The sequence below is a fragment of the Elephantulus edwardii genome, unplaced genomic scaffold (genome assembly GCF_000299155.1).
Source record: "Elephantulus edwardii isolate Elephantulus edwardi_28Jun2011 unplaced genomic scaffold, EleEdw1.0 scaffold00283, whole genome shotgun sequence".
NCBI classification, from domain to species: domain Eukaryota; kingdom Metazoa; phylum Chordata; class Mammalia; order Macroscelidea; family Macroscelididae; genus Elephantulus; species Elephantulus edwardii.
Genome location: NW_006400033.1, coordinates 69,886 through 80,051, shown reverse-complemented (window position 1 = coordinate 80,051; position 10,166 = coordinate 69,886). Strand labels below are relative to the sequence as shown.

Here is a 10,166-nt window from a genome sequence, read left to right as displayed (position 1 = left end):
TGTTGTGAGGAGAGATCGGTCCTTGGAGAAGGACATCATGCTTGGCAGAGTGGAGGGACAGCGCAGGAGGGGAAGGCCCTCTATGAGGTGGAGTGATTCAGTGACTGGGATAATCAGGATGGGAGTGTCAGAGACAGTGCGATTGGCACAGGACAGAGCAGAGTTTAGGGCTGTTGTATATAGATTGCCATGAAATATTTAATACCAGCCTATCAGTTCCAGGCAAGTTAGTAAGCGTGTGTGAGGTGGAGAAACTCCTTATGGAACTTCTCTTGTTTTCTGAAAAAGAGCCAAGTTTGGCTGAGAGAAGCCTGTAATGGAAAATGAGACATGTACTTTTATGGGACAGGAGGTTTTTAACCTCTTGGCAGAAGAGGAGAGAAGGATGGGTGTATAGAACAATCTAGAGAATTGCTGGAGGCAGTAAGCAAGGGTAGAGATGGGGATGATGGAGGAGCCGGATAATGAGGGGGTTCTTCATTCTGCAATATCAGGTCTAGGGCAGAGGTGGAGGGGGGAGGTGGTAGTAAAAGAGGTGCTGGATGAGGAACTATAGAGTAACAAGAGTTGGTAGGAAGTATAATTTTGACAGAGGGACAGCTGGGCCTTTAAGTGCAAGGAAGGCTTGAAGGTAAGGGACTCTGACCACTTTCCATTTTGGTATAAGAAGTTGTCTTAAATCAGTAAGGATGGTGAAAGGTATCACATCGAAGCCAAGAACCATGCCGAGGTGGAAACATTTCTCAGAGTTTTTTGTGCACCAGGCTACTCATCAAGGGGAATAGCACTGGAGATAGGGCTCAGGGGGGTTATATGGAGTCGTCGCAGTGGCTCATTGGGACATAAAGTTTCAGGTCTTGGCAAACTGGTTCTGGGGAATATCCTGGACATAGGATTTCTGAGTCCTGGTTTCAGAAAAATGTCCTGACATACGGTTTTCTAAGTTACGCTTTTGGGGAATGTCCTGCCATAGGATTTTCTGAGTTCTGGTTTTGGAAAATATCCTGACATAGGATTTTTTTTTTTTAATTTTATTATTTTCTCTGTGCGTGTACTGTCAAATTGGATCTGACTGGTACAGGAGGAAATGGCCCCTCCTTTTCCGGCAAAGTATCTGGTGGATTCGAACCACGTATCTCTGAGATTGCAGTACAGCTTCTTGCTACTAGGCCACCATGACATAGGATTTTTTAGTTGAGCTTCAACCTCCATTTTGATTTTTAACCTAACAGATGGTGTGGTCAAAGGACCCAAATCCAGGCCATTGTTTTTGGTTGTCCAGTTTATAGTGTCTACACAAAGGTGCAAAGGCGAATAAGTGGTTTTTGGTTTAATATCCTGAGAGAGTCCTGGATTTGGGAGGTTTTTTTAAAAGTCAGCCTGGGGGAGCTGTCTGGAGGGATTCTAGTAGACTGCACTCCCATGTTGGTTTTTGGCAGTAGGACAGGTCCAAGGAACTCTCAGGACAATCCAAGAGGTGTCCCTGTAGGATAAGCTCAGACTCTAAAAAGGTGGTCATATGAGTGGTAAAGAAAACAGATGTCTCCAAATTCCTTTCCCACTTTTATCTTCTCTTGTTCTGAACTAGTGGGACAGTGGGATGTCTCTAGCCTTGGTATCTAAGATAGAGAGACCAGAGGTCAAGTCTTAACTGTCAGGAATTTTTTTGTCTGGTGTGGCATATACAGAGAGTGGTACAGGGTTTAGAGGTTGTGATTTGGTGTAAGAATCCTTTGAGAGAGAGATTAGGACTAGGTCCCTTGTGGCATTGGTGTGCTAGCATTTCATCAACTTGGTCTCTAAGCCTTATGAAGGGGGAGGAGAGTCGCCTGATGTTTGTTGTTGGTTACTTTTTTTTTTTTTAACAAGGGATTTCCTCACCTAATGTAGCAGATCAGAATGCTTTGGCACTGCGGTCAAGGGAGAGGAGGGATTTAGGAGGGGAGGGCAAGACGACAGGATATCAGATTTCGCCTGGGCTGAGCTGCCACTGCAGCTGCCCTCTGCATTGGAGGTTGCAGTAGTCTATGTCCATCTCCCCTCTGGGGTTTCAGCACCAGAATATACATTAAGATGAGGCATAAAGAAAGGATCACCAGATATGTGACCTGTACAACTGAACCAGCTTTTATTAAGGACGTCCAAAGAGGGGCTCAACTTGAACAAGAAAGAAGAGCCATATAGGAAAGTGCAAGGGGGAGATATATACTGTGATTGGGCAGGAAAATTGTTGTTAGGTGCTGTCAAATCGAATATGACTCATAGCAATACTCTGAATGGCCAACCAGAACATTGCCCTGTCCTGTGCCATCCTTATCTCTGAAATGTGCAAGCCATTGCTGAATTCACTGTTTCAGTCCGTTTCATTGGGGGTCTTGCTCTTCTTCAGTGACCCCCTACATCTTTCCAAGCATGATGGCCCTCTCCAGTGAATAGCCGTAAGCTACATGTCTAAAGTATGAAAGATGAAGCTTTGCCATCTTTGCCTCCAAGGAATACTTCAACTGCATTCTCTCTAAGATATATCTGTTTGTTCTCTTGGCAGTCCAGGGGATATTCTTCTCCAGCACCACAACTCAAAGGCATCAGTTCTCTCACTCTTGTTCATTGCCCAACCTCTGTAATGCATAGCAGGTGATTGAGAAGACCATGGCCTGAATTAGGTGCACAAGTGGGAAATTCCTTTGGGGGAGAGGATTTAGCAGAACCTCCTGTGAGGTTATAAATAGATGGGGGATGGTCCTGAAACTGTGACCTAACATCTGGTGCCCCAGCCTCTTCTAAATTTCTGTCAGTTCTCTGTTAGTGTACTGTGCTAGCCATTGTTTAATAATCTTCAGCAAGACTTTTTTTTCCTATAAGATGTTAATGATATTGTTCATTAGTTTCCACATTCTATTGGATCGCCTTTTTTGGGAATGGGAACAATATATACTTTTTGGAATACAGCTATGCTAATAGGAGTTAAGGGAGCTCTGGTAGCCTAGTGGTAAGAATCTGCGCCAAAGTCCCGAAGGCATGTGGTTCAATTCTGCCAGCTGCTCTGTAGAAGAATGAGCAATCTCCTTCCATGTGATTAACTGCCCCTGAAAACATGCTGGAGGTGCTAACTAGATGGTACTCAACAACAACAGTAAAAGCAAAAGGAGTTAAATGATACTTCATTATGATTTTGATTTCTTTCTCTGATAAAATATTATGCTGACCATGTTTTCAATTTCTTTATAGCTATTTGAATGTCCTCTTTGGTGAAATGTTTATTCAGGTTACTTGCCTATGTTATAATTGGAATATATGCCATTTATTGTTAAGTTGTGTGATTTATATAATAGTTTCTTATTCAATATGTATTTTCTGTTGATGTTCTCCTAGTTGGTAGATCATCTTCACTTTTTTGGCAAAATCTTTTGATGAAGCATAGTTTCTTATTTTTATGAGTCCCATTCATCTATTTTGTCTTGTGTTGTTAGTGCTTTTGTTATTACATTATGTAATCCATTATTGAAAACTAGACTTTATTCTTTCTTTTGAGAAAAGCCAACATAAAGCACTTGCATTGCAGTAGTAAAACTTGAAACTCATATATGGTGGAGAAGATTTGAGGCAGGGTGAGCAGCAGCAGCTTCTCTCAGCAAATCACTACATGGGACAGCAAAGGGGGGGGGAGAGGGAGAATGGAAGGACATTCTGAGAGACCCAGCATGGGAAGCTGAGTATCAGAAAAGCAGGAAATGCTGAAGCTGAGACTATCAGCATTATTTTGTTAAGAGAATACTCAAGGATATATCTTAATGACTGGGCTTTCGTTGAGTGTTAAGTATCTACAAACAGCACCTTCAACTTCAACTTTCAGATAAAGTCCTTAAAATTTAGGAAATTATTGGGTGTTGATAACTATGCTGTTGTTGATGTTATTGTTATGTGCCATCCAGTGACCTGTGGCTCTTAAGTGACCATACATACAACAGCCCTAAACCCTGATAAGATTGCAAAATCCCTGAAAATCCACTAGAAAAGACACAAGGTGATTAATGTACAGATGTTGTTGAGTGCCACTGAGTCAAAATGGACGCACAGCTGACCTTCCAGCTGGTTTTCAGAAGCAGTAACTATTGCGGGAGGATATTACCCCTAGCTGGTGGATTCAAACGGTGTCCTTTTGAAATTGCAGCACAGCTTCTTACCACTGGGTACATAATGCAAAGATACATGCATACAGAGTTGCTAGGTGCTGTGGAGTCTTAGTGACCCTATGAACAACAGATACCTGTGCCATCCTCACAATCTCCAACATGGTCAAGTCCATTTTTACTGTCACTATGACAGTCTATTTCTTTAAGGATCTCTTTCTCTGACTTGCTTCCTTTCCCAGCATGATGTCTTTTTCCAAGGAAACATGCTCAGGATATGTGAGACAGAGTTTCACCATCCTTGCCTTTTCTCTTAAGACAGATTGGTGGGTTTTTTTTGGCACTCCATTAGATACTCAGTATTCTCCAGAACTGTGATAATCCAAAGTCAATTCTTCTTTGGCCTTTCTTAGTCATTGTACCACTTTCAGATGCATACAAAGCAATTGAAAATATCATGGCTTGGATCAAGAGCACTTTACTCTTTAAAATGACTTCCTTGCTCCCTTAGCAAGTTAAAGAAGTCCTAGACAGAAGACTTTCCCAGTGACCAGGATATTTGCTTTCTTGGCTGGAGCTACCATTGGTGTTGATTTAGATGGAAGTAAAATGATAGGATAATTTCAATCTTTTCTCCATCTCTTCTGATGTTTCCTGTTTATCCATTGGTGAGAATTTTTGTTTTATGTTGAGATGTAATCTGTATTGAAGGCTGCAGTCTTTCTTATTTCAGTAAGTGCTTAAAGTCTTCTTTACTTTTCTATGGGCAGGGGTTATTTTGTGTGTGTGTATTTTTGTTGTTGTTGTTAAGTACCATCATCCTGAGCCAACCTTGTTGTGTCTGACATACCTACCCCCATTGCCCCAGTCACTGAGTCAGTCCATCTCATCCAAGGTCATGATGTCCCTCTCCAAAGACTGGTCCCACTTTGCAACATACCCAGAGTATGTCAGATGGAGCTTAACAGTCCTTGCCTCCAAGGAGCAGCCTGGTTTCACCCTCTCCAGGATGAACCTGTTTGTTCTTCTTGAAGTTCATGCAATATTTAATACTCTTCTCCAGTACCACAGCTCAAAGGCATCAGTTCTCCTTCTATCATCCTTAGTCATTATCCAGCTTTCAGTGTATACCAAGTAATTGAAGAGACCATGGTCAGGCACAACTTGGTCTTCAGACACACACACACACACACCCCTCTCCTCAGCATCCCTGCTGGCCCACAGGACAGTGACAACAATCTGCTTTAGAAAGGCAGAAGGTAGAATGAGGTTGTAGGTGGAGGTTGTTGCTGGTCTAGGCAAAAGCTCTCCCCTTCTTCACGTCAGTTCTGGGTAGTGGAGGTTGTGTGCTGTCAAGTAAGAACCAACCCATCGGATTTTCAGAGGTAGTAAGTCACACACAAGGAGATTGCCCATCCTTCTCCCATGGAGCACCTGGTGTATTCAAAACATGTGCCTTAGGTATTACAGTGTAGCTTTTTACCAGTAGGTCACCAGAGCTTTCTTTGGAGTTCTGAGTAGAGATTTTAATTCAGCCAGGGACATCTGTCAGCTTGAAGAATAAATTAGCCCTCTGCAGCACCTCACAGCTGCTGTGGCTTTGCAGTGTACCACCATGAATGTTTAATATGTAATAAAAAATTCATCACTTAGAATGAAATAAAGTTTCTTGTACCATGGATACCAATTCATAATCTAAGGTTAATTCACCGCTTTTGCTGCTAAAGCTAGATGGTATACTTAACTGGACCCTAGAACCTGAAAACTGAGTATCTTAATGACTCATGCTTGCACTCCTGGAGGTGTCACATCACTCCATTGTTGATCCAAGAATAAGGAAGCGGCCATTCTTGTTCTCTAAAATGTCCTTGTCATTTTAGAGACTCCACATTAAAGACTTGGTACTAGGCATAGTTTGGGGAGATAGTTTGGCTCTCTGACCCACCTTTGAGTAACCCCTTCTTCACTACCTTAGATCACTGCCTGCTTACCTACTGTAAACTCAAAGGATTTGATTCCTGCACCCCCATGTAGTATACCTTGCAGGTCTCATTGGCTTTGAGAAAGTGCAGGGAGATGTTCTCCACTTACATGTCCATGGTAGTTGTACCAAGGGACAACAGTGGCAGGGTGTTTGGCCCTGGGTAGGGCCTGATAGAGACGCAAGACCACTCAGTCAAGGCACAAGTAGCATTTATTTACCAACTTCCATGTATGTCCAGAATGTGAGTGTACCAGTGTGGTACAAGCAGGCAGCTTGTAAAGGGGAATTTGAGGCAGGGTGGAGAAGTACTAGGAGGGAGGTACATTTAGCAGGGAGTTCCACAAAGGCAGCACATTTAGTGGTTCCCAGAACTGTTTTGCTTGCCAGGTACAAGGAAGTGGAGAGAGGCCAGGTACAAGGGAGTGGAGCAGGACCAGGTACACAAGAGTGGAAAGAGAGAGGGGTTGTTAGAAGCTCTGGCTGCTCAGTGCACAAGAGAGCAGGATTGTTTATAGTTACGGGAATGAGTGAGGTTCCCAGATCAGATTTTTATGCCTCTGTGACCAAGAGCTGACCTGGAGATGATGGGTTCTGAGATGAGTCCATCTTCTTGTTTTTCTAATAATTTTAAGGTGTTAGTTTACGCACTTACAGAGTAAGAGAAATTGTGCTTAGACATGTAAATACAGTGTTGTTTTTATTGTTGTTAATATACTAGTGAGTCAGAATAGATTGATAGTGGATTTTGCATCTTTCTCGCTCACAGCAGCTGAAGGATTCAAGCCTCATGCCTTTGGGTTGGCAGTCCACCTCCTTACTACTAGGTCATCAGAGCTCCCTGCATTTATAGTTGTGTTCCTCCAGGTGGGAACCAACCCATAACTGACCCTCCAGCAGATTTTCAGAGGCAGTAAATTTCATGGAAGGAGATTGCCCATCTTTCACCCACAGAGTAGCTGGTGGATTTGTACCATATAACTTAGCATTAGCAGCATAATTCTTTACCACAAGGCAAGCCACCAGAACTCTCTTGTATATAGTAGGAGGTGGAAATGCAGATAAATCAGAATACAGTCAATGATTCTGAACAACTTTTGTCTGATCCTTTGTTTTTCACGTTATGAATTTTTAAATTATTTTCCCATTTAGCTTTTCTATGTCAATTTTCAGGGGACTCAATGGCACATAACAACAACAATGTCAATTATAGCTTCTATGTAAACATTTTCAGGGATATTACAATCCTTTTGTAATCAGAAAATTGGAAGCAGGAGTGGCATCCACATCCTAAATAACATGCCTCTGGAAAATCTATGAACTTTGATAAACGTTGATAGTTATAAAAAGGCTTCAGGCCATTTGCTCATAGGGTTGCTATGAGTTGTGCTCGACTCGATGGCAATCAACAATAATCAAAAAAGGATTTCAGTGTGATCCATAAGTCAGTGATACTATTTTTTTCTTAATTTTCTTGTTAAAAGATATGAACATGCTTTAAATTACATGATATTTATCTCCATTTAGATGAACTTTTTAAGTTGATATATTCTTATTAGTATGGTTTTTAGATATTTAATAAAGACAGCTGTGTCCTTGATTGTGCTTACAACAGGGCAAAATTCTTTACAAAGTTCGATGGAAAGGATATACATCAGATGACGATACCTGGGAGCCTGAGGTTCACCTTGAAGACTGCAAAGAAGTTCTGCTTGAATTTAGGAAGAAAATTGCTGACAACAAAGCCAAATCAATAAAGAAGGATATTCAGGTATCTTGGTTTTTTCTGTGTTGGATATTTTTGTTAATTAAAAAGTTAACCAATTCTTAGATTATATTATGACGTTATAAATTTTTTTTTTCAGATTATTTGAAGGCTAAATATATAGGGTTTTTGTTTTTCTCTTCTGTCAGTTTGATTTTTAAAGATTTTTTTTAAGTAGTTCTTTATAGTTGTTTTGTGCTGTCGAGTTAGAACCACCTCCAGGTTTTCAGAGGCATTAAATTCCACAGGAGGTGATTGCCCATCCTTCTCCAACAAAGCAGTTAATGGATTTGAACCTCATGCCTTTGGGATTGCAGATCAGTACCGCTAGGTCATCTGTGTTCCTTGTTCTTTATAGTAAGAAAAATAAATAAAATCAAAGAACTCATGAGCTGTTTTGGAAATAGATTTGATGATGACTTAGACTGAAAGGCCTACACATTTGATTCAAGGGTTCACCTCTTTGGTTTATTCTTCTCTTTGTGGTTTATTTTTTTGTTTATTTGTTTTTTAAATCTTGATTCTCTTATTCCATATAATTGGCTTTTTTATGAATTTTAAATAATTTTCATTTAACTTTTCTACCTGAATTTTATTTGTAGCTTTATTTTATAAATTGAACCAACTGTTAGCATTGCTGTTGAAGTTTATTTTTTTTCCCCTTAGAAATAACTAACATTCTTTAGAATATTGGAAGATATCTTGAATTTAGTGTAAGTTTCTCATATTAGAAAACTTGTTATTGGGTATTACGTTTCTTCTTTTACTACAGCTAAAGTTTCAGTCATATTTTTTAAAATTACAACTGATATTTTTTTTATTGACTAAACAGTATTTTAACAGTTTGTGGTGTTTGTTAACTGTAGGATTTTTAACTATAATGATTATTAATAATAACAATATTTAATTGTTAATTCTGTTTTTAATAATAGAAGCAGCTAGTATTTATTCAGCCTTTACATTATATTTTTATAAAGATTAAGAGTGGAACCTGAGACTTTGTTAAGTCACTAGCCCAAGTTCACCCCTTTAACATTGATAGAGCCAGGCAGCCTGTACTCTTAGCCACTATATTAGGTTGTCTTTTAAGTTTGAGTTTTGGCTTGAAATCCACTTAACGGGGGAGATTGCTACTTTCATTTGATAGTACAGTAAGTAATATGGCCTTTAATAATACAGTTTTTGTTTGTTTATTTCTTAATAATTTTAATGAACATTTACAGAGATTTTGAATTTCCATTCATTCATTGCTGCACTTCTCTCTTTCAAAAGTAAAAGAAACACTCCCTCCCTGGTACACAATCCCCCTGCACCCCTTACACTGCCCCAAGTACATTCCACTATGCAACCTTAATTGTGGACTCCTGTGATAACCATAATACCCTATCATATATCGCTTTTAAATTATTCACTCCCTCATCTGTTTCAGTGCAGTATTCACAGTCTATCCAGGTTTTCTCAGTCTTACCCCAACCCTGATATCAATCCCATTTTACAGCAGAGGCACCATGGAATATTTGTCCTTTTGGGACTGAGATATTTCACTCAGCATAATGTCCTCCAGGTTCACCCATTTTGAATAATATTGAATGAGTTCCTTGTTTTTCAATGCAGCATAGTGTTCCATTGTGTGAATATACCACAGCTTCTCTATCCATTCATTTGTTGATGGGCACCTGGGTTGCTTCCAACTCCTTGCTATTGTGAACAGAGCCGCGATAAACATGGGTGTGCATATATATCTGCTTGGACGTGAGTTATGATCTTTTTGGGGTATATTCCCAGTAGTGAAATTGCTGGGTCAAATGGTATCTCTATTTGCAGCTTTTTGAGAAAGCACCATACCGCCTTCCACAGTGGCTGCACCATTTTACATTCCAACCAACAGTGAATAAGGGTTCCAGTTTCTAAAAAAAAAAAAAATACAGTTTTAATTACTAAGCAAAATGTTGGACATTTTAAAGTATTTTTATAAAGGAAAGTCTTTATGAAATAGTTTCAGTTAGAGACTTCCCACACCTTCCATTTCTTTTATAGTTTACACTTCACTTCTCTAGAATAGATGCATATTCTCTGTATTTCCCTCCAAAATGTTCACGTACACACTCAGATTCTTTTACTCAGTGATTGGTTTATAATACTCTTAACATTTAGACTTTTTGATTGTAATCTTCCTAAAGTAAGGTCACTACATATTGCTGAAAGGGTCAATAGAACAAGAGGACATAACAATAATAAATATGTATGCACCAAATAAAAGACCAGCAAAATACATAAAACAAACATTAAC

At 39.8% G+C, this 10,166-nt stretch overlaps 1 pseudogene across 1 annotated transcript in view; it reads left to right on the top strand.

The window, feature by feature from the left end:
- The window catches only part of LOC102850969, a 59,530-nt pseudogene that overhangs the window by 25,448 nt on the left and 23,916 nt on the right, over positions 1-10,166 (top strand). The window contains exon 2 of the transcript XR_439008.1: positions 7,727-7,882. The product of XR_439008.1 is annotated as an M-phase phosphoprotein 8-like (transcript). The remainder of the gene's footprint in view (positions 1-7,726; positions 7,883-10,166) is intronic.